At 33.3% G+C, this 26,483-nt stretch overlaps 1 long non-coding RNA gene across 1 annotated transcript in view; it reads left to right on the plus strand.

Moving 5' to 3' along the window:
• LOC116659853 overlaps positions 1-26,483 on the plus strand; it is a 103,595-nt gene that overhangs the window by 54,644 nt on the left and 22,468 nt on the right. The window lies entirely within an intron of this gene.

A 26,483-nucleotide genomic window follows, 5' to 3' on the forward strand; every position in this document is an offset into this window, starting at 1 on the left:
ATAGTTATTTGTGTTTTAAGTTATTTTAGCTGAAGGTAAGAAGGGCAGCTGATGTTAATCCTGAAAAGCCCAAATTTGCCAGCCTTCTAGAGTAAATCTTAACAAATTTGCTCAGCTCCCTATTCTATGAGTTCTGGGAAATTCAGGACCCTCCACAATTTCCAGGTGTTTCTTAGGATGATGGGGGCATGAGAGAGGCTTGCAGGATGCAGTCATCTCTCACTCCCAGTCTCAGTCTCCTTTCACTGCCTTGCCTCTGTGACCTTTTTTTGTCTGAAACCCCTTGTTTCTCCCAAAGCTCCACTAACAAAAGACTACTGGGTAAAGAGCAGTTTTTTAATTAAACAAAACATTTGGGGAGGAGGACTATGTCCAACTTAGAAGAGGAAAAAATAAAATTAATTATTAAATGATTATTTTAAACTGTGCTGTCTCCCATCTTTGGATATTTCTCATTTTCTTTCCTCTTCCACTGTATCCCTCTATTCCCTGTCCAGAACCCCCAAATCTCCAGTTTGTACCCCTGTGCCCAACCAATTGAGAATTTCTGTTAATATATTATGCAGAGCAATTTTTCTTTTTCTCCTTTGATTTTTCTCCTTCCAGACTATGTCTAAGGACCCTGCTATCACTTAAAAACATTAAGATATTTTCCTAAATAGAAGAACAGGGTAGAGAGCTAAGGAGAAGCACTGAAATTAGAGGTTTCCTTTAAAGTGGCTAAAAGTACTCTGCAGATTTTTTCCATGCATTATTGCATTTAACCTCACAACAACCTTGTGAGATGGGTACTATTATTATCCTAATTTTGCAGAAGAGGAACATGAGGCCAAATATATATTTGCTCACCTGTTTCTGTTCTTTTAATATTTTGTTAGGGAGGAAGGGTTTCATATAAACTAGATTTAAATGATATTTTGATCTAGAAGAGTGAGCTGAGATCCCATCCAATAGAAAACAGAAATAATCAGTTCCCCCTAATGGAAAACAATTGGAATAAAAATTTAGTTTGTGTGTACGTGTGTGTGTGTGTGTGTGTGTGTTTATGTGTGCTTAGATGTCTGTACCCTTTATTGATTTTATAGATATACTGTAATTAGCCTTATGCCATATTTATGCACATTATATACTTGATCTTATCACTCATTCTTCTATTTATACTGATTCATTAGTTGAATAGTCTTTATTCAACTGCGAATTGCCACAGCTATGGAGGAAATTGACTTCCATACTTTCGTATCTGATGGGAATTCATGTGTCTTTGTCAAATATGCACAATTAGTTTACAATAGTGCCAGCATTGTTACTTCTTTTTTCCTTTTTGGCATTCTCAAATTATATGGGTTTTTTGTTTATTATTTTTAAAATATTTGGGAAAATTCAACATGATTTTGTGGCATGATGACAGAGAATTGGGAATGTTATGTTCCGATCTTGTTACTCTCCCCAAATTCCTAAGAGATCTTAGGCAATTTAAAAAATTTTTCTCTGTCTCTAACACTTTATTTTAAATTGAGGAAAATGCCTAGCTCTGTAAGAGTACAGAATATATTAAGTAAGAGATGATTTTAAAGGGATTTTAAAGATGATTTAACAGGATTTTACAATACGCAAAATTAAAAGATACTTTATATATAACAATAGTATGTGTTCTGCTTATGGATTGCCAAATGTAAATGCTCTTAAACAATGTATGAGGACTTTAATTTACACTCCAAGTAACTTTAGTCACAAAAAATTCTAATCAAAAATGAATTTTTTCTTTTTATCAGTTAGTCACACACACAAAGAGCTAAATTATTCTACAAAGATAAAAGAAAATTTGTTATGAAAAACAGAACTTTTAGAAAATGTATTTGTTATTTACTTCCATATCTTTGAAAGTACATGGTTGTGATGCCACTTCTGCTTTTTTCAGTATTAGGCATCATCTACTCACATCTTACTGGGGCTGGGGATGTGGCTTTCTTTCCTCTGCCCATCCCATCATACATACACTTGCTTCCAATCCCTTATCCTTCCACTATAGTTAAAGCACAATTTTAATTATATCATTGTTCAGTGTTCAGTATTTACATTAGTATAACTTTGTAAGTTCTATTCAAACCTGTGCCATTGAAAAGACTATAATTACTCTGCCTTTACTACTAATCTACATTTTTCCTGAAAGTTAATATTGCTTCATTTTTAAGTTTTTAATATATCTATCATAAATTGAAATTCAAACCTTGAACTCCCTGCCAATTGTCTGACTCTCCACTTAAGAGTTCAGAAACATCAGATATTATGTTAATCTTATCTCCTTGGAAAAAATCATTCCTAGAACTCTTACCCTGACTGTTTCCACCCCTGGGGTTCATTTCTCTCACCTTGCCTCTTTCCAAGTCTCCTCTTTTTTCTTCACTCTCATGACGCTTCTCTCCAACAGCTTTCTAAGTTACATGACAGGAAATTTTCTGAGAGCTTGCATGTCTAAAAATGTCTTTATTTTGTTCTCAATGTACTAATAGTTTATAGAATAATATAATTCTCCACTTGAAGTCATTTTGCCTCAGAATTTTGTGGGCATTGCTCCATTATTTACCTCCCAGTGTTTATGTCAAGAATTCTAAAGCCTTCCTGGTTCCTGTTCTTTTGTTTGTGAAGTGTTCTTTTGTCTTTGGAAATTGTTGGCTCTTTGCTTTATCTATATAGTTTTCTGATTTTTGCTGACATTTGCCTTGGTCTGGGTGTCTTTTCATTTGTTGTGCTGGCTGATATGTAAGCACGTTTTTCTAGAAAGGATGTTTTCTTCTCTGAGATTCTAGTTCTCTTTTTCTCGAACTTTGGAAAGGTTAAGTGGTAAAATCTGAAGTCAGACTGCCTGGGTTTGCCTTGACTTTCTACTTACTAGCAGTGTGACAGTTTTTTTTGTGTGTGTCTCAGTTTTCCCACCAGAATAATAGAAATAATAAAAGTACCTACATCATAGGCTTTTATGAGTAGTGTATGATTTAGTATGTGGAATGCCTGTATGTATATCATAAATGTCTATCATTATTTTTCATCTCCTGGACTGTTGTTCATTCTTTTTCTCTCCACCTGCCAATTCTTTGTCTTTTTGCTACACTCTCTGAGAGATTTTCTCAACTGTATCTCCTGCTTATTTTTTTTAAACCTTCTTTCATATTTTTAACTTCCAAGAACTCTTGCTGGTCTCATTTTTGCACCATCTTCATACCCTCTGAGGATATTAATGATGTTTTGTCAAGTTTTCTTCTTGTTGCATAGCCTCTGTTTCTATCAAAGTGTTGTTTTTTTTCCCTATCTTTCTTTTTTTCCCTTTTTTTTCTGTTTTATGTTCCATGTTAAAGCCTTTTCTTAAATGTCCAGTAATCATGATTATTTGTTCATATGTAGGACAGAGGACTGAAACACTGATTTGAAGATCTGAGCATGGGGGATAATGATCAAACATGAACTTTACAGAAAGATAATTTGGCTTGGACATTTTGTTGATTTTCTTCCAATTTCAGAATCTTTAGATATTTAGATGTCTTTGGGAACAACCATTTCCCATGAAGAGACTCTTCCAGTGTTCTTCCTGGAGGGTTAAAGCCTGGTTTCCAGTGTTCCCAGAGCCAAACAGACAGAAAGGACTAGACATCTCAGAATCCTGCTTTCAGTAAGGTACCACTTAATCAACAACTGTCCAGCGTCTGCCAGTCCAGAGCCCTGCTGTATTATCCCTTCCAAGCAATAAACCTCTGGTCTTCTATTGGAATGAAGAGGGCAGTCTGGCAACTGCACAGAGAGAATGTGCCATGGGTCACCAATTCCTGACATTTTAAAGGGTTCTGTAAAATAAACTAAATTCATTCTTTATTGCTCCCACTGCAGGCTTGGGATATAACTTTCTCAAGTATGCTAGCTCAGTACCACTTTTCCATCTGCTTTCCAGCTCTTCTAAAATTTTGTGCTATTCTCCCTCTTGTGTTTGCCCTTATCCTTTTGAGTTTATTTCTTTTTTAAAATCCATTTTCTACACTAATCGAAAAGATACATGCACCTCAATGTTTATAGCAGCATTATTTACAATTGCCAAGGTATAGAAACAACCTAAATGACCATCAATAAATAAATGGATGAAGAGGATGAGATATATATATATACAATGGAATACTGCTCAACCATAACAAAGAATGAGATTTTATCATTTGCAGCAACATGGATGGACTTGGAGGGTATTGTGTAAGTGAAATAGTCAGACAGAGAAAGACAAATAATGTATGATATCACTTATATGTGGAATCTAAAAAATACAACAAACTAGTGAATATAACAAAAAAGAAGCAGCCTCACAGATACAGAGAACAAACTAATGGTTACCAGTTGAGGTGGGGAAGGGCAATACAGGAGTGAGGGAGAGGGAGGTGCAAACTATTGGGTGTAAGATAGGCTCAGGGATATTGTACAACACAGGTAGTCCAGCCAATATTTTGTAATAACTGTACCTGGAAAATAAACTTTAAAAATTGTATAAAATTTTTTAAACGTAAAAAAATTTTAAAAAGAAACTAAAACTAAAAATAGAAAATAAATAAAAAATCCATTTTCTGATTTTTCTTGGTTGGGTTGAAGAGGGAGTCAAATTGGATGTGTGTTCAATCATCCGTTTTTACCTGGATATTGCAAAACAAAGATTTCAATGGGTCTTTGAGATTGCCAATCTATCTAGATCTACTACAGATAGAGATTTTTCCACAACTCCTCAGAGAAAACGTCATGAAAATTGGGGGATCTGATAGAGATTCTCCCTACCATGGTACTGCGATGCACACAAGTCATCAGACTGAATAATTGCTGTGACTCTCCAGACTTAAAAAATTAATTCTTGCCACCTAAACTTTTTATACTGAAGAAGCTTATACACTTGGTGAATGGGAGAAAAAAAGAGACAACTTAGTCATTGGCCCATCTTCTCTGCTTGTTATGGACTAATTGTTTTGCAACAAAGCAAATGAGAGAATGGAGATTCTGGTTGTGGGAAGTTAAAAAAAATCAATCAACCACAGACAAGTAAAGAGAGGAACAGACTCCTGGTGGCAGTGGGTCCCAACTCCAGTTCAGTTGTTTCTTGATTTCATGGCTTATCTTTGTATCCTTCTTAGGTACATGTATCAATAAATTATAATTTATTTCCCCGAAATCATTTGGTTTATTGTTACATTACTTACTGCTGGAAAGGTCTTGATTAAGTCACTAAAGTATCAACAGTTTCCCACTACTAAGAACATGGGAGTGATTTTCATCAACATAACTAGCACAGAATTTTTAAACTGTCTAAGAAATTATAGATGGATTTTATTTCTACTTTAATAGTTTGATCCTAGAAAAAAATAGACCTTAAATACAAAGAATAGTTAATGGGCATATCTAAAAGAGTTTATTAAGGTTAAATTTTTCTGGAACACTTTCTTAAAGTTTTGGTGCCTGCTTTTCCTTATCTTCTGGCAGATGTCAAAATAATTTGACACAAAATAATTAAATTCAGAATTGTTACTAAACCAGTAAAGCTTATCCTTCACATTACACTGGGTGACTAGGATAGGTAATATCCATCTTCCAAAACACATAGTTTTACAAATTTTATGTACTATTATTTCTGAGATTTAGAAACTCTTATACCTATAATACAGTCTCAGTTTCTGATAATAAAGTTGTTCCTAGTCATATAATGGCATAAATGTGTAACTATTCGGGGGTAGAAGGACAGAGTACCAAGGATGATGGCTGCTTGATTAGCTGAACAAATTGAAAATCACTGTCCTGAAGATGCTCTCTGTTTTCAGTTTTTAGAACTTGGCACCTAACTGTAACTTAATAGCCACAGCACACATAATTGACTATGCAGCACCAGCTCAGGCTACATCATTGCTTATCCTACCTTATCTTTACCTTTTTGACACTCAAAATATAGACTGTTACTTTGTCCTTTCTCACCAGTGTCTCTTTTCTTATGTTCCTGGTTCTTATGAAAAGTTTTCTGTTTATAATTGGTTTCAAGATCCCCTAAACCTGGATTGTGATCATTTAGTTTCACCAAAATTAGTCATTAAATTTTTTTGTAAGTAATTTGGAATAGCACCCTCAAAGAGAACTAAATCTTCAATAGAAATCAAACCAAAATATTAAATATAACAAAGCCATCAATTTAATTTTTCCCTCAAAGTGCGAAACTACAATTTCACAATGAATGTAGATAAGGGCCACTTGTGTTCACCTGGAAGGATAGTAGAATTAACTAGCTGAAGAAGTCCCTAATCTTCAAGCAATCGTAAGTTGGTTTTATTTAACCTCTAACATGCATCACTTTCATCTTCTTAACCTATCTCTCTGTTCATGCTCCAGCCAAGGTAGGGCCGTGATAGACATAAACACACCAGAGAAGTTACTTTTTATCCCATGCAAAAAAAAAATTGTTCACAGTTCAAATCTGGGTGTCCTTAGGTACGTTCACTTCTACTCCCTCACTATTAGAGAGGGGGAGAGTCAATGGTTTAAGTAGTGTCTGTGTATTACTCCTATTCACGTCATGTTTCTATAGCTGCCCTACAGCATCTTAACTGAAAAGCCTAGTTGGTGTATTTTAGGTTCAGTGAAACTCTGCTTTCAGTTTCTTAAGTTGATCTTCAAGGGAATAGAACATCTGGAAGTCCATCCATGTCTTCAGCTTCATGCTCCTAAAAGTTATCAACCTCATCACCAAATTGTATTTAATAGGCTCCACTGTGTCACTGACCGTTCAGCTTCTGGAACAGGAGCAAAGGGAATAGGAGTGGATATATGGCAACCTGTCCAGCAAAGCTGCTGTTATATAAACATGATTTAACACAGACAAAAAAAAAATTATTGGATTGGTAAGGTACATGTTTTTTCACTTTACACTGATTGTAACAACTGGCTTTTATGACTCTGAAAAGAAATAAACTGGTAAAAACTTGTCAAATGCTATCATTTATTGTGCATGCCACTTGTAGAATGTGTTTGTGCAGGAGGATTTGCTCTTTCCATATGGTTTAAGTTATTGGCAAAGTGAGGCTAAACAAGTGCATTTTGAAAGCATGGTGTGAATGACTTCCATTTTGGTTATTTATAGCTGTCCACAGCTATCAATGTTTTTATTTTAAAATTATTAGAGTAATTATAGGGCAGGAAGCATGTACTGGGCTTGAAAATATGACTAAGAATCATTCACGTAGTGAAGACTATACATAAAAGTAGCTTCCTTTAACAAGAAGAGTTATCCTAGCATTTTATTTTATCCAAGGATCCTGATACAGCTTTGTCCCTGGAGAAATTCCCTATCTCTTTCCTATTACTTTGATGTGTCTCCTATTTTTAAAAATGAAATTAGATGATAAAATTAAATAAAAGGTACAAATATCGTAAGAGAGGAGGCAGTATTTGCAAGTGGTGGTGTGGTTGTTTATTTAGAAAATACAGTAAAAGCAAGTTAAAATAATGGCAAACATTTAGAATTCACTAAGCATGCTAACTAAAAATATAAATAAACCATTAACCTTCCTAACACACCAAAAAACTAGTTTGAGATTATACAGAAAGAAAAGATCCAATTTACAGTAGAAATCAAAATCAAAAATCTAGGAATAAGCTTCTTTAAAAAACAAAGAAAAATTAGAATTCTACTGAAGATGTCAATATGTAGGAAGACGTAACTTTTTTTATAGAAAGATTCATTACTGTAATTATATAAATTATCTCTAATTTATTGATTCACTTTGATTCCAATTAGAAAATGATTTTGTGAAATGTAAAAAAATACTTTAAAAATTTTTATGGCAGATGATTGGATGCATTCAAATTACTGAGAAAAATCTGAAAGAAAAGAGTAACAAAGTGAGACATCCCTGCTAAATATTAAAACATATTATAAAGATAAAGTAATTAAAATAGTACAATACTAAAACAGAAATAAAAAGATCAGTGGAGCAGATCAGAGAGTCTAATAATGGATGCAAGTATATTTGAGAATTTAGTATAATCTGCGGAGGAGAGACTGATTAGTCAATAGTGTTGGGATGACTGGCTAGCCATTTTGAAAATAATTAAGCTAGATTCCTACTTCATTCATTACACTAAAATAAATTCCAGATGGATCAAAAAAATTTAAACTAAAACCATAAAAGGAGTTTAAAAAAACTCAGGTGACTGTTTTTAATAAAATTGGAATAGGAAAAGCTTTTAAAAAGTGACACAAGACCCAGAATTCAGAAGGAAAAGACTGATAATTTTGACTACATATAAATGCAAGTTTTTTCTTTATTTAAAAACATCAGTAAAGACAAAAGATACAAACTAGAAAAAAAAGAACATGACAAATATGGAAGAAAAAAGACTAATTTCTTAAATATATATTTTTAAAACTGTTAATTTGAAGATCCATAAAAAACAAATAAAAACCTAGTAACATAATGGACAAAGGACTCAAAGTGGCCTCAGGAAATGAAACACTAATCATACATACCTATGAGAAGACACTGAGCCTCACTCATAATTTTTAAAAATGCAAAATAGAGTGATACAAATTTCTATAAATAGGTAATAAGCAAGGATTATAATTTGATAATATTAAGTGTTAAAATTTCAATGTGCATCTAGACAGAGATGAAAAAATGGTATTTTTGATGAAGTTTTCTTAAATGGAGAATAAATTAGAGTACTTTTTTGAAGGGCAATGTGGCATGTTTATTTGAATATAGATATAAATTTCCATTGTTCCAGCAACTGCACTCTAGCTATTCAGGCAACAGATAGACTCACATAAATGTTAAGACACGTGTACAAACAGAATTTGCATTCAATAACCAGCAGGCAAAGTTGTAGCTTTGTATATATAGCTATATACAGGGAGACTCTTCTGTAGATGAGCTCCTTGAGGTTCTCACCCAAAACCTCAGCCACCTGACTCTCTGCAAGGGAATTCTTTGTGACTCAGGAACAAAGGATTAATGCCTAGTCTAGCAGTGGACCGCTACAATCTCCATCTACCAATAAAGTGGGATTCATTTTTATTGTTAGTGTCCATGACTAAGAAACTCTGCCTATTATATAAGTTTGAAAATATTAGTCTCTCATTTGAAACAAGTTTCGCATCATTCAGTGTAGACTTTTACAATTCTGTGATAAAGACAATGGAGTCCTCAAAAATGGTTTCTAGATCTCTGTCTTTTTAGAGCCTTAATGTGGTAGTTTATGTGAAGTTAGCTCAACTTCTCCAACTACAGTGCATCAATAATATTTCATTTCTCTTTTTTCCCTCTGTTTTCCTATTCTTTTCATCCTCTGTCTGGGCACTGGCTTTCTTTTCTATCTTTTTTCTTCACACTGGCTTTTCCCTTCCAGCTGCTCTGTTCTTTAGTCTTTCCACATTTTTAGACTGTCTTTTAGCTTGTTTCTATTCTAGCTCTTGATCTTGGTTTCAATGGTGGTTATAATTAACTCCTTATAAATCAAGATGTTAACTCTTACCACTATAGGGTTTGCAATTTGAGATAGTATTTCAGTAATAGGGGTGGATTTGCATTGATCCATTCACACAACAATAGAGTCCCCACTGTGACTAATGATACAAAAGGTCAAAATGGCTGGGATTAATGGTTATAGCATCAGAGGTTAAAGAATAGATCAAATTTAACAATCCTACTTAGTAACATTGGATTGACCCTGTATTTTGACACAATGCTTTCTAATCTGACACTTTAAAAATATTGCTATCAAAAATTACTCTTTTTTCTGAAATTATACCAAATTTTATTAGTTCTACTTTTCTTTGCCAGATGAGTTTAAACAGTTAGTGGTATACATGAATGCATGTCGGTATGTGATGTGATTGCAAAAGTGGCTGTGATTGCTCAAGGTGGAGGATATATAGATGTATTTTGATTTCAGAAAATACATGTTCTAAAATCAAAGAGACTAAGAAACAGAAAAGTAATGGTCATATAGAATGTGGCTGGGTCATATTAATAATAAAATACTAGAATATAGGATAATTCGGTGTCCAAAACAATGGAGCTCTATAGTAATGATCCAACATCTCTTGCTCCTATGTCCGCAGTGATTGCATCTATTCAGGGACTTGGTTGTGTAGCTTTTCCTTGTATAAGATCTGCTGTTATCATGATAGCTCTTTACTTGAGCTAGTTTCTGTTTCTTGCTGCTGAATAAGGTAATTATTTTGAGGAAAATTTTTAAATAAAAGGTTTTTTTATGATAATTCTGTTTGAGAATTCTTATTTATTTTATTCAGTTTTTCAGGGTACTTATGTAGACAGTATATAAAGGGCTATGGTGAGATGCCCCCAAAAGTTGGAAATAAAGTTTCTTTGAATGAAAGAATAACAACCATACATAATCACTAAAGTATAGAAGTAGTCCACTCTAAAAAGATAATTTGTAAATATGTGACATTTTGGAAACTCTCCAAAAAAGGTAAATATGTAGATTTAATCCAGTTATAGAAAGAATGACTTAACAGAGAGGGTGACAGTTATGTGGAGAATAATACATTGAATAAGAATACTAACATATCTTACCCAGTATCCTGGGTGGGTTGAAAGTGCCCCAAAAGGCTTTCTTATATATTATATCCTGACAATGGACATGGGTACATTGGCCATCATAGAATATCTTCCTTCACTTTGATTCATATTTACAAAGCAACAACTTTCTGATTATGATTATGTTTCTTATATAGATTTTCCATTAGGGGAAAAATACAATGGCCAGATAATAAACAGTTTTCCATGGCACTTGATCATTATACTTATCATTAGAAATTAATGAAATGGACTTCTGGGTTGTCCATAATTCTCTTGTGAACCTGGTTAACAGGAGATATTTGCTGAGCCTAAACTTTTCTTTTTTAATTTACTTTCTGTTTTCTGGAAATTATCCTAGAGATATTTCCCGGAAAGGGTGTGTTGGAATTTTTGTATTTTGCATATTTGAAGGTATCCTTATTAAGTGCTCATACTTTATTGAAAGATTGATCAGATACAAAATTCTTGATAAAAAGTAATCTTTACTCACCATTTTGGATGCTCATTACATTCTTTTAGCTTTCAGTATTGTTATTGAGAAGTCTGATGCCATTATAATTCCTGATCCTTAGATGAGACCTGTTTTGTTTGATGTTCTTCTCAGTGGAAGCTTTTGAATCTTTCTAGGAACTGCATAGTCACTTAATAACTTTTCAAGAGAAGTATTTTATTCTTTAACACTCATGTTATTAATTAGGAAACTGAGACTCAGGGAAATTAAATAAATGACTCAATCATAGAAGAACTAGGAAGTGCCAGAACCAAGATTCAAACACAATCTAACTCAAGAGTTTATAATGCTTTACATTATACTATAACAGTTAGTACCTGAAGGTTTTAAGGGACCTGAGAATTCATCTAGTCCAACCATTTGGCTTTCTTTATTTTGTTTTGTTTTGTTTTCCTAATGTAATCATTTCTCTGAAGAATTATACTAATTCACAGTATGGATGCCAAATTATCACTTTTTATTCTTGTGGAAAATATTTCCAAATTATTATAAATAAAATAATTTTATTAGTTACTTAAAGAGTCTCTTATCACATTCAAAAATATCAAGGACTATGTACACCAAGATAAATAATCCAATTTCAAATTTCTTACTATTTCAAAATCTCAGTCAATATATGTTTAATGAACCTATCTATCCAGTTTAATTCTCTTTAACACAGTGTTCTAATTTCTTCTCACATAAGACATTCTTATTATTTTAATGTGCTCCATGTTGATTAACATCTTAAAATCAATTGTCTGTCTTCTAAAGCACTACAAATGTGACTTGACTTTTATGAGGTGTGCTAAATGTGTCTTCCATTTCTTTGGGCTGTTTGTGTTAAATCTGTGCTTACTCCTCTAAAGGCATCATTCTCAAAAACAACTGGTTCAGAGTGACTGTTACACTAACACATATAGACGTTTTTATTTTAGCAAGCTGTAATACAATACTTTTACAGATGGCAAAGCGTTAAGGTTGAATTTTATTTGCAACAAGTGTGCTTAAATAACATGCTGACTACATTTTACTGGAGGCTGATATTATCACCAAATTATATACACTGTGCTCTTATATACTATGCAGAACAAATGTGAAATGAAATCTCTTTCCTCTACAATTCTTAGATCAGAAAAAGCAGAAGTATAGACATAATATATATAATATGTAAATTATGATATCCAAGGTGAATGTAAATCAGTATGCAAATCCAAACCTAGTAAGTGGTATCTATGCATCCTTATCTTTTACCACCATAGTTCCACAACATTCACTTAATTTTTTTTATATTTGGTTCATTATAGACACCAAATACACTTTAAAATACACCAGCAAAAGGAGAATTGGGACTTTTGTATTACCTATTATAGATTGCCTATGTGTCTATCTTGACTCGCTCCCTGGACTTTATCATGTAGCACAAAAAAATAATCAAGCATAAAAAATTCCATCAGTATTGCTCTGTCCTCACTGGTTTTCAGGAAAAAAATTCCAAAATTGGTTTCTTTGTGGGAAAAAGTATTTTAGTAAATCCTATCCCAAAGGATATTTTATGGGATGGTAATAGATATCAGAGGAAACTGGTTAGTTGGGGAAGGATTACATAGCCAAATTACATAAAAATCTGGGTTATTTTTTCATTGCAGAATTTTTAAGACTTTAATATGCTATAATATATTCAGTATAGTCTCTACAACAGAAATGACTTATTGTATAAAAAATTCCAAGACTAATTTGACTGGAGAAGCTATTTCAAAAGAAGTCATCTAAAGATCAAGTGGTACACTTTGGAAAATACTTCTTTGACTCCTGTAGCATATCAGTTATAGCCTTATCAAAAGGCAGTAACAGGTGTTAGCGGGGAATAGCCCCTCTTCGGATTGTTAATTACATATTCATTTTATAAACAATCTGTTCTAATAGGGTTCAGACTTACATGTGTGTATTTGAATAACTGATCCCTAGAAAACACCGGATTTATGGAGAATGATTATATACAGAAAAAAATTATGAAGCCAAACTTGGTGTGGTACAAAGTGTCCAGGAAAAAAAAATGCTTCTCAAGTGACTTGATTTATAATGATAAATTCATTTATTCCAAACTCTTTAAAATTTTCTGTGTGAACACACAGTCTTCCTTTTTCTCAAATGAATTGTTACTATCTCCTCGATGCCGGATATCCCAATAGGAGACATAAGTTTCCTGCTGAGATCATTGCAAGCTAATTTAATACTCACTTTTCAGTTTTTCAAGAAGCTCAGTGCATTTTAAGAAAAGGATTTTTAAAATGGTCATTCACCTGTGATTACGTTTCCTATGCCTGCAAGAAACTTTTGACCAGCAATAGGAATGCCTAAAGTAAAGTGGACTCTAATTACCTTATTTGTTCATTCTATTAACATTTATTGATTCTACTTTGTGCCTATTACTATGCTATATACTAAGAGGAGGGTGAAAGGAGAATGAAGAAGACAAGCCACAGACTGGAAGAAAATCTTTGCAAAACATTTCCAATAGAAGACAAAATATAAAAAGACCACTTAGAACTCAGCAATAAGAAACCAAACAACACAGAAAGTGGGCAAAAGATCTGAACAGGCATCTCAGCGAAGAAGATATATTTACAAATAAGCATATGAGACGATGCTTAACCTCATATGTCATTAAGCGATTACAAATTAGAACGAGATACAACTACACAATTATTAATGATTAAATCCAAACCACTGACAACACCAGTTATTGGCAAGGATATGGAGCAGTAGGAATTCTCATTCACTTCTGGTGGAAATGCAAGATGGTATATAGCCACTTTGGAAATTTGATGGTGTTTTACAAAATTAAACGTAGTCTTACCATAAGATCCAGCAATTGCATTCCTTGGTGTTTATCCAGGTGAGTTGAAAACTTATGTGCATGCAAAAACCTGCACAAAAATGCTTATAACAGCTTTATTTATAACCGCCAAAACTTGGAAACAATCAAGATGTCCTTCAATAAGTGCGTGGATAAATAAAACATAGTACATATATTTAAGGGAGTATTATTCAGCAATAAATAGAAATGAGCTACCAAGTCATAAGAAGAAGTAAAGGGATCTGAAGTGCATATTGCTAAATGAAAGAAGCCAATCTGAATAAGTTACTCTATGAGCTCAACTGTAAAACATTCTGGAAAAGACAAAACTATAGAGACTATAAAAAGGTCAGTGGTTGCCAGGGCTTTGGAGGAGGAAAGGGAGGGATGAATAGATAGAAAACAGAGGATTTTTAGTGCAATGGAACTATTATACATAATACTGCAGTGGTGGGTATATAATATTATGCATTTTTCAAAAACCATGGAACTATAGAATGCAAAGAATGAACCCTAATGTAAATTATGGCCTTTAGTTAATAATGCATCAATATCGGTTCATCAATTGTAGCAAATGTACCACTGTTATGCAAGATGTTAATAATAGGGGAATCTGTATATAGGAAGAGGAGGTGATGCAAACTCTTTGTACTTTTTGCTCAAGTTTTCAACCAAAAGCTGCTCTAATAAGTAAAATCAATGAAAGTTTGAAGACCACTAACCTTTAGGATTACATTTTGGCAATGACCAGTTATGTATGGGCCATTTATTAAAAAAAAATAGCTTGAGTTAAGGGCATAAGCCTCCATGAGAGATAATAATAATTTATGTTACAGGACTGTCATAGTATAACATATGCTATTTATTTTCTATATTATTCATTTTCTATACAGAAGACTCTTCTTGAATGGACCATGAACGTAACTTTGACATGGACCCCTCTACTTTAATACTAACTATACAACTTCTTCTAAATTACCTTTTCTTCCCAGTTTCTCTTAAATCACTTCAAATCTAAAAATAAAGGGAAATGCTTTTGGGTTTTTGTCAAGATTAATGCACCCTTTCCTCTCCTATATGAAATGTTCGACTGGGTACTTTAATTCTAAGGGAATGTACCCACCAGTTCTGGGATGTCTGCCCTAGGAGATTAGCTGGCGGTTGACTCCTTGTTATACATACTCAATCAGTCTATGATTGGCCAGAAAATTTCACATTATTTTTGTACCACTTAAAAGCAAAAGGGGAGGGAAAAATCCCCCAAACTCCCCAAATTGCTATTTCCAAGTGTCCAAGTAAAATTTCAAGTAACAATTGAGTTTGACCAGCTTAGTGCAACCCTGATGCTCAAGCTGACTCTAAACCTGTCTTTAATCAAGTTAACCACAACATGCAGTGAGGGGAGAAGTAGGCATTTGCTGTTACGTTCCTCCTTATCAATACAAAATGCTACTCAATTTCCTAACTCCCCACAGCACTCTTAGCAGCCCCAACTTCCTCTTTTGCACCTCTCAACCTGTTGCCAATCTAAATGATTATGTACCATATTTTTTTCAGGAGGGCAAATCATGAGAACAAAATTTTTGAATGAGAACTTTTTTTCAGAACAGCATGGAATTATTTTAAGGTAGCAAAAAGGACAAATCAGAAACTTAGCTAAATGGATACTGTGTTCCAAGAAGTTGAGTCCTGAAGAAGTTTATTTTAATATCAAAATCATGTTGACAGCATCTCTTGGTGACACAGATTCCACTCGAATCTCCCTTTTGAAGTTTGAACCTTTTTTTCTGGATGAGCCTCTAGTGACATTGAGATTTGTAATATCAAGCATCTTTTAAACAACTAAGCAGCTGTTATAATTCTTTAGCTCTTTTTTCCTAAAGGAGATGGTAAAGAGCCTCCTATCAGCTCATTTATAAAAAAAAAAAAGCTGTTGGGAGAAGGAGGAAAGGTAGAATGGAGATAAACCCCTTAAAAAGAGGTAGTGAATGATCAACGTTAGAACACTAAAGATGTGAAATAAGGTCTCTGCATTTCTATTTTTTAAAACAGCTTTATTAAGATATGGTTCGCATACAATACAGTTCAACCACTTGAAGTTTACAATTCAGTGTTTTTAAGCATATTTACAGCATTGTTCAGCCATCACCACAATCTAATTTTAGAATATTTCATCCTAAAAGAAATCCCATATTCATTAGCAGTCAATCCCCATTCTCCTCTCTCCTCCTCCCCTCAATTCTAAGCAACCACTAGTCTATTTTCTGTCTCTATGAATTTGTCTATTCTGGATATTTTATATAAATGGAATCATACAATATGTGGACTTTTGTGACTGATTTTCATCACTTAGCATGTTGTAGCATGCATCAGTACTTAATTTCATTTTATTGATGACTACTGCTGTGTATTATGGAATATCACATTTTATTTATCATTTCATCAGTTTATGGACATTTAGGTTATTTGAACTTCCTGGTTATTAAAAATAATGCTGCTTTGAACATTTGTATACAAATTCTTGTGGGAATGTATGTTTTAATTTTTCTTGAGTAAATACTTAGGAGTGGAGTCACAGCATCATATGGTAATTCTGTGTTTAACTATTTAAGGAAATCCCAAATTGTTTTCCAAAAGAGACCAATGCACCATTTTACATTTCCACCAGCAACATATGAGGGCTTCAATATCTCCACATTCAATCACTTTTATAAATTAACTTTCTCAAAAACAAAAAGAAAGAAAAGGAAGGAAGGAAAGGAAGGAAGGAAGAAAGGAAGGAAGGATAGAGGGAGGGGAGGGAGGGAGGGAGGGAACAGATAAGTCAGCCAATGCTTTCCTGCTAATAAATTCATTCTAATGATGGATTTGACTTTTTGGAGTCAGGTATTATAAAAAATAAAGACTAAATAGCATTGACTATTTTCTTTCCTGCGTTATCAGCCATTTTCCCAATGAAATCATGGTTCTGAACATTTTTACACTATACAAAGTGAAAAATGCAAGAAACAAAAGTGTTTACATATTCACATGTATTTTCACACAGGCACGCAAAGTAAAGAATATGGGAAAAAATACGCTAGGGTTTTAATAATTGCTATCTCTAGGGATCAAGATGTCATGTGGATTTTTTTACTCCTTCTTTTGCTTATTTATAGCTATCTTTGTGAAAACAATAAGCATGTGTAGCTTTTTTTGTTTTAAAGAGAAAGCATGATTCTCCTACCAGTGGATTCCATAACACTTGTTCTTAGCCTGACTGAACATTAGAATTACCAAAGGAGATTTGTCTCTTTTTTTTTTAAAATACCAATGTCTTGACCCCCTTCCTTAGAAATTCATATTCAGTTGATCTGGAATGATTCTAATGTACAAGCAGAGGAAGAACTACACCTTGTATCTTCAATTCCCTGCTATCTTATTTGTTGAGTTTTGCTGGAGGGAAAAGCTTTCCTACAGGCTGACAATCTCCTGATGTGAGCTTAGTTGAGGCCATTTATTTATGGTTTGCAAGGTATTATCTTTACTGTGTTACATCTGGAGAGACTTCCCTAGTATCAAGAGGGTACTTCAAGAAACATGTGAAGAGGTGTCCCAAACTTTCTTCTGGCAAGTGTCATGGGAAGATCAGCAACTTAAATGTTGAAATGAAACCATCTGGCACTTAAGGAGTTCTATACACATAGTAAGGTGAAGTTTTTAAGCCACTCTTCAAAATAAAGCTGTCTTTGGCTTAATGGCTAATAATATTTACACAATGATTTGTCATGCAATCCTCTGCTACACTGTAACGAGAGACACATTAGAAGTGGTCTGGGGTTGGGAGAAAGAAGATGGAAGTAAACATTGAGGGCCTCAGCGAGAATATGCATCACTGAATATTCTATATCTATTGCCTTTTCCTTTTTATGTATAGTAGGTGGTTCGGAGAGAAATTGGGTCCACTAAAATTCTTGATACTGGTATCTACTGTGAAGTAACATACTTCCTCAGTGGAAAAAAGTAGTCAGCTTCCTGGCTGAATAATGGGGCAGTGTGACTTTATGTGTCTGAAACCTTCAAAACTAAGGCTATTTGATGTTCCTATCAGAAGGATCTACTCCTAAATCTGAAGGCTTTTAACTTAAAAAAATTGGAAGCATCCATTTCTTGATAAATCTTACTCTCAGCTTCTATCTGTTCTCTGTTTGGTGGGGTAAGAAGAGGGGTAAAGAGAATGGTTGTCTTTCTCTATGACAAGGAGGGGGGAGAGTGCTACTGAATTTAAACAGCTCTTTTCACAAATGTCAGTTATTTTTAGAGGAATTATTTTCATCTTTTCATCTACAAACCAATTTTAATGAGTTTCAAGGTATATGATAGGTAAGTGGGGAAAACCAGTGATGCATGGCATTATTCAGGCCTTCAAATCCTTATGATCCAGAAGAAAAAATAGAAGTCCTTAAAAATTATTAAATGAAGTAGAATATAAAAAACTTCATATTTTGTAGATGAGTTCATAGTGTCCTTTTTTTTTTTTTTTTGATTCCACATATGAGTGATATCATACGGTATTTTTCTTTCTCTTTCTGGCTTCCCTTAGAATGACGATATTTAGGTCCATCCATGTTGCTGCAAATGGCATTATTTTATTATTTTTTCTGTGCACCAGAAATTGACACATTGTAATTGACTGTACTTCAATTTTTAAAAAATTCATGAAAATGATATATAGTTCCGTAAGATTTCTAAGAATGAAGAGAGTACTTTTGGATCTGGAAGACATTTAATGTTTTTCTAGCATGATATCAAAGCTGAATTTCCCCCCACCTTTTAAAAAGTGGTACTAACCTTCAAATGTATCTGCAATCCCTTCTAATTCAATTCCAAGACTTCTGTTTATCCTTTTCTCTCACTGCACTGTTTATCATTATTATTTCTATATGATAAATGTCAGAAATGTTTAGTTGTTTTGGTTTTCTGGCTTCTGCTAAAAATAGCCAAATTACCTGTAAATTTAGAATATTAATTTGTAATCACATTGGACATTAATATCAAAGGCAATGCAAGATTTTCCTCCTAGATAACTTCAGAAGTTTAAACTTTTTTTTAATATTTGCCATATTCATGACTGTCAATCATACTTTATCCATGCTTTTTTTTTTTGAAGTATAATTGACTTACAATACTATATTAGTTTCGGGTGTACAATATAGTGATTTGATATTTTTATACATTACAAAATGATCACAATGAGTCTAGTTACCATCTGTCACCATACAAAGTTATTACAACAATATTATTGACTATATTCCCTATGCTGTATGTTACTAAGTTTAAACTTAACACTTGAACATTATAATAATTATGCATATCATTTATTGAGCTCTTTCACTTTGTTCTTTCCTCTGTTTATCTCACTCTAAGTGTATTACTTCATTTAATATTAAAAAAAATCCTATGTGTAGTTCTTCTACATCCACGTCCATCATAATGCCTGAAAATGTACATAATACCTTGTTTTTATTGACATGCTTTTGTAAGCTACAACAATCAATGAGAAAACCTAGACAGGTAAGTGATTGTTTCCCTTAATGCACTGGTTGAGTTTATTCCCATCCTTACCTCATTCTTTTAAAAATATCTCTTGGTTAAGCTTGTGAGCTATACATTCTATTACTATTCGTCTAGCAGTTACTCTTAAGTAGTCATATATGCATAACCTAATAAGTTTTGAGGTAAATCAATAATTCTATCCCTCTTTTGAAATGAGGCAAGGACCTTAAAGTCATCTGTTTCTTTTTAGTCTATTTTAATGTACACACACACACACACACACATTTAAACCTAAATATATCAACAAGCTTTTGACTTTTTGGTTTATTTACCATTGGGTCTTTCACCACAAACTTTCCTTTTATATTTAGTTTCATTCTTGCTGAAGTTTATTTTTTGGCAACATTTCAGTAAGGATCTATAAATATAGCTAGTCTCGATCTTTGTACAACTTAACTTTTTTTAATTTAAAAATTTGTCTTTGATATTTCAAAGTTTCACCCTGATTATCTAGGTGTGGATTTTCTTAAAGTTACCTCACTCAGAACTGTCAGCTCTTTGAGTATGAAGATTTCTGGTTTCTTTAGTTTTCAGAGTATTACCTCTCTCCCAATCTCTCATTCTGGAGAGATTATTTATTAGATTTACAAGACATACATTGTAAATTCTCATCCTATCTCTATTTGTCTTTTACATTTGTAATAAAATTTATTTATTTAACAATGAGTTTGTAGTGAATTAATTAATTGAGGAATAACATGAATACAGTACTCCATATACGTATATATATATGTATCTATATATCTTCCTGCATTTTAGGTGAATTTCTCAGGTCTGTCTTCAAATTTCCTAATTTCTTCTTTATCTGTGTTTAATGTGCTGGATAGTTCACATACTGAGCTTTTCCTTTCATTATAATGTTTTTATTCCTAAGATTTCCATCTTACTTTTTTTCAAAACTACATCTTTTTTTTAGGAGATGCTTTTCTTGTAATTTTTCTTTCTTCCTTATTTATTTCTTTGGACATTTAAAGCAAATTTGTTTCACATAGCTCTATTTTCTATTAGTTTTGACATGTGAATTCTCTTGTTTGTTGGGACTCCTGGCTCTCAGGAAGTCTATTTCCTGCAGTGCTTCAAATTTTAGACTGAATCTATCTTCAGATTGTTTTTGAAAGATGTGTCATGATTCAGGGGTGTGAAGTCAATATTAGGGTGGTTTATGTCTACCTCTGCCAATCCCATGGGTCTCTCAGTCAGTTTTTACAATGATTTCTTGACTTAAGATTCTCTTGCCAAACATAATATGTGAATTCAACACCCCCACCATTTCCACATAGTATCACTTTTGATTTCTCCCAGATGATTAATTTTCAATCATGAACTAGGACAGGCAATCCATTTTTTCTTGTGAAATTCCCAGTCCAGTGGGAGAAACATTCCTAGTCCCTTCTAGGCTCTTGGTTTTATCCTGAGAGTACACCTATAGCTTTCCATGACCCCAGGCCTTCAAACTCAACTTTTGTCTTTTTCCTTAACTCTCTACTCTTAGTTTAAAACCTCAGTGACTTAGACTATCCAGGTCTAGTAACCTCTTGGCCTATTTGGCTTTAGCTCTCATTCATTGCTCTGGCTTCAATTGACTCTGTTCATTTCTGACACCATGTGGTTTCTCTTTTTTGTTTTCAAGCATACTATGGATATGAATGTTTTCATGGTTTTTATATCCATTCAGCAGTACTATATGTTTGACGCAAAGGGGAGCAAGAGGCTAATCAGCCATAATGACCAGAGACCACTGTCTTATCTATATGATATCACATAGCTAATTTAACTTTCTCTGTATCTTCAGCTTGCTTACTTTTTTCGCATTAAATAAACCAATGGGTCACATATTTTCTAGCTGTCTTGAAATATAGCCTTATATCCTGTTACTCTGTCTTTCCATGTCATGGTTGTCGTGCATGGCAAACTCCTGCCATGGAGGACAAGCACAGTACTACATGCAGACACGCATCAGCATCACTGGAAAATGAAAATAAACAGTAGTGTGCATGGTATTTCTGAGAATCCTATTTGCAAGGAAAAACATCTTTTTCTAAGTTGGCAGCTTTCTCTTTGGCAACTTTATTTTGTAGATTCAGACTCAAAATGCAGCTTTCTTTTTGGTTTGGCAGTGATCATTGGTATCTTACATTATTTCCCTGTGTCTTTAGAATAAACAAGAATTGTGCTCCCACTCTTCCTTACTGTGACCAAATAGTAAAGAAACTGGAGGGTCCTTGGGCACTAGCCACAGCTACGAGCTGCCGTTGCTTAACTTAATACTTGGTCAAACGTCACTCTCAAGCCTGAGATATAATAATGAGAATTTGTGGGGGAAGGGTAAAATTATGAACTATAAAACCAGAGTGACAGGAAGGTGCTAGGAGAAATGTTCAAAACACTGATGTGATTTATGAACATGTGGCAAACAGATGTGGTGGAGTAATAGGGATCCCCATCTCCTTTTATAAATTTGGATCACATTTGTTTCTCTCCTGAATCCCCCCACCCCTAGGTTCATAATATGCTTTATTAAAATTCTCTCCAGGGCATATGGATGATTAATAATTGTTGATGACAGAAATTTGGTTTTGGTAAGCTGCACAGTGAAAGATAAATACAACGGGGCTATTTTAATCTCTGTATTTAAGCTTATTAGAGTGAGGCTTCTCTGTAAGATGGCCTGTGTTGAGATTGTGTGTGATTTATGGAAATGTCACCAATGACCCTGGTTCTGGAAAAAGTCTTAAAATCTCTTTTGTTGTAATCATCACTTGAGTTTCAATTGTCACTAGGGAAAATCATTTTTGGAAAAAAACATGATCAAGAGTGGTTAAAATATTCTTCAAATAGGGTAGCAATCTAGGAATAAAAATACAAAGAAAGCTCTGAAATGGATATTGGAAATAGAAATTTATTTGTAACTAATTCTAAATGTGATGTGGAAGAGAAGCAAATAGATAGGGAAACATTGGAATATTGGCTTTTGATTTTCTTCTGACATGTCTTTTAATTCTTTCTACCTTTGTTAAGAGAGCAAGTGTCCTGCATTTAGTGTCTGTAATACATTTTATTGTTTTAATAAAACAAAAAAATTTAATGGACTGCATCTATATGACCAGAGATATGAGCAACACAAATGTGTTTATAGTGAAGAATTAGTTTTTCTTTTGTCCTTCTCAAGTCCTCAATTTTTCTTGTCTAGAAGCAACTGATATTAGTTTGAAGTTATTTAATAAAAGTCCTTATATTATAAGCCAACGTTCCAAATAGGAATATTGAAATTTACCACAAATTGCATTTAGCATTCTGTACTATTAACTGTGAGTTAATAGTCATTTGTAAAGCTGATATTTATAGCAAGAATATATAATTTCCATCTCACTCAAGTGATATGTTGAGGAAACTTAAAATGGATAAAGGAAAAAAATTTCAAAATAATGAGACTAATGTTAGAAGCATGATGATTACTGATTTGGTAAATTTTTGCTTTGGACTAGGACTCTCTCAAGCAGAACTAAAAGATCACACAGCTGAAACTCTTGATTTGCAATTTCCAAAACCCCTCAACTTATGTACAAAATTATGGCTAGCAGTTGTCTGGAAGTCACAAAGAATGATGGCTAGATCAGGGCCTCCTACAAAGTGTTACAGGAATCAGCATGGGGCAAGCCTGTGCTTAACTTGTTGGGATAAAGGAGAAAAAGAATTAAGAACCCCCATGCTTTACTTTATGCCCTCATTTTTCATTCAATTAGGGTAGATTATAAAAACAGTAACAAAAACTAAAACACACATGGTAACAATATCCTAATGTGTTTGAGAAATAATGCACAAGATGGACTTAAGCACCTCAAAAATTTTTGGGAAACTATTCAGGGGTCTAAATGGAAGTCTGGTATTTTGATTACCTGGACAACTTTCCTTCAGCTCTGTTCACATCATCAGCTTCCCTCTCACCTCTATCAGTAATGACTAGTAACTCAGTTTTATACCTGTTTCTTAGAGAGTGTATTAGAAAGCTTCCCTCAAAAAAAAAAAAGAAAAGAAAAAGGAAGGAAGGAAGAAAGAGAGGGAGAAAGAAAGAAAGAAAGAAAGAAACAAAGAAAGAAAGAGAAAGAAGAAAGAGAAAGAAGAAAGAAAGAAAGAAAGAAAGAAAGAAAGAAAGAAAGAAAGAAAGAAAGAAAGAAAGAAAGAAAGAAAAGAGAACAGAAGAGAAGAGAAGAAAGGAAAGAAAAGGAAAAAAAAAAAAAAAGAATGCTGTTGCATTTTCTGTGTCTTTGGAGAGTTTTGCCCTCAGTCTGAAACTGGGTTAAGACATTTAGACCTGAATAACTGGAAAGTGTTTTCTAAATTGAAGTGCCTTGGTGGTTGACAATTGAAGAATGATTTACAATTCCTGGAGTAATTTGTGGGTTTGGTTTTTAAAACCAGTTCTTAATATTCAAGCTACTTGGAAGTTGAAGCTTGAATAATAACTAGTTATTTCTAAAATGTGGAATTTGTCCAGTTTTGAGTAAATGCCCACACTGATATGTTTTCAAAAATGTAAATTACCATATTCAATTGTCCTGGGAACCAATGGAGAAGCACTAGGATTTTTTCCTCTAGATTATAAAATAGTTCACTATTAGAAAATTAAAAACTAAAGAGAGCAGATTTTCCTGTGCAGCTCCCATACACTTTGCAGTGGCCCTACATTATCACTGTATATATACCTCCAGGTTTTACTAGCACATATCTTGAGAGTGAAAAAGGGAACCACAGCATCTTGTGTATTTTTTCAGAACAAAAGTTCATGTTACATTAATCCAGACTTTAAAAAATAAATACAAATATCCTGGTATTCCATCAGTATAACAGTTTTGAATTACCCTAGCAATGAGACCAGCTCAATTCTTGCCTAATCTTAGCTATCATAAACAAAATAGTGTCTGCCTCTTTTTATCTTTCCTGAAATTAGTAAGTGTTGAAGATATATGTAAGCTGAAATAGTGTTTTAATTAAAGAGCAGAGGCAACCAGACAACTAAGAACTTGAAAACTGAGTTTATATCTCATCTGATATTCTATTCTTACCACCTAAGTAAAACCTCTACTCATTCTATCATCAATCCTACAAATAATTATTTATACCCTCTATGTGTTAAATGCCTTGGTAGAAGCTAGGTGTTCAAAGATTTAAAAACAAACAAAGACACAAAATGAAATAATAAAAAACACTACCCCTGACTTTCAGTAGTCCCTACTGTGGAAACAAAAATATAACTCCTAATAAAAATCCTATACAATATGACTGCTATAGTAGAAGTATGTACAAAATTCTAGGAAGTATAAGGAAGGAAGGATTTGCTATCTCTAGAGAAGCTAGAAAGAAGTCTTATAAACTGTGTCTCATGTTAGTGTTCTCCAGGTGTGAGAAAAGAATGATCATAATGAGGGATATGAGCAAAAATTCAGAACTGTGAAGGGAAATATTTGGGAACAAATATTGGTAAAGATATTTGGATCCATATTACAGTGTTGTCTATATTATGTTAAGAAATTTACTTATATTCATTTAAGATAATGAAGTCTTTTATGGTCTATAAGTAGAGGAACTGACAAAATCTGAGTTGGATTTACACAAACCAATCAGAACTATAAATAAGTCTGGGGAACAAGACTCTAGCAAGGAAGGGTAAACAGCAGGCTATTGAAAAGATGAAAACCTGAACCAAGAAAACTGCAGTGGGGATGAAGAGGAAGGGTATGGAAATTAAGTTCCTCAGCCTGAGACACAACTGTATGTATTCATCCCTATGTGCATCATGCCTCCCTCTCAGCAAGCTCTCTTCTAAACTGTTCCTGTGTTCTTCGTATTTCCCATCTACCTCCTTTTAAAATTATGATATATTTCAGGCATACAAAAGCCATAAGGACTAATGGAATAAACACCTATGAAACCACTACCCAGTTTAGGAAATAAAACATTAATAATGATGAAGGCTTCTGTGTGGCCTTCCATGTTGATACATGTAGCTTTTGTTTCTTGATTTTTATTGCTTAGTAATGTTTTATTGTATAAACCTACCAAGATTTATTCGCTCATCTCTTGTAAATAGACATTTAGAATGTTTCCAGTTCTTTGATGTTGTATGCAGTGCTGCTATAAAAATTACTGTATATGTCACTTTCTATACACTTTAGGTATGAACATAACAACAGAATTCCTGTCAGAGTGTGCATTTTCAACCTCATTAGGTATTAACACATTGCTCTCCAAAGTGATTTTGCCCATTACACTCTCACCAGCAAATTTGAAAAATTAAAATATAATTTAAAAATAAATAAAATAAAAACTATTGGTGTTTCACAACTTCACCAAAACTCAATATTGTCAGACTTCCAATTTGTTGCCAGATTGTGTCAGACCTTTTAAGCCAATGAGGGTTCTTTGTTTTTTTTTTTTTAATCATTTTTTTCTTATTGAAGTATAGTTAATTTACAATGTTGTGTTAGTTTCAGGTATACAGCAAAGTGATTTAGTTTTTTATATATATACATATGTATATGTTATATATATTCTTTTTCATATTCTTTTCCATTATATTATAAGATATTAAATATAGTTCTCTGTGCTATACAATAAGTCTTTACTGATTATATATTTCATATATAGTAGTATGTACATGTTAATCCCAAACTCTTAATTTATCCCTCCCCTGGGCCTTTTCACCTTTGTTAGCCATAAGTTGGTTTTCCATGTCTGTGAGTCTATTTATAGTTTTAAATAAGTTCATTAAATTAGTTCACTAACATATGATTTCACATATGAGTGATATCATATGTTAGTTGTCTTTCTCTTTCTGATTTGCTTCACTTTGTATGGTAATCTCTAGTTTCATCCATGTTGCAGCAAATGGCATTATTTCATTCTTTTTTTGGCTGTGTAGTATTCCATTGTGTGT

The sequence above is a fragment of the Camelus ferus genome, chromosome 25, assembly GCF_009834535.1.
Source record: "Camelus ferus isolate YT-003-E chromosome 25, BCGSAC_Cfer_1.0, whole genome shotgun sequence".
NCBI classification, from domain to species: Eukaryota; Metazoa; Chordata; class Mammalia; order Artiodactyla; family Camelidae; genus Camelus; species Camelus ferus.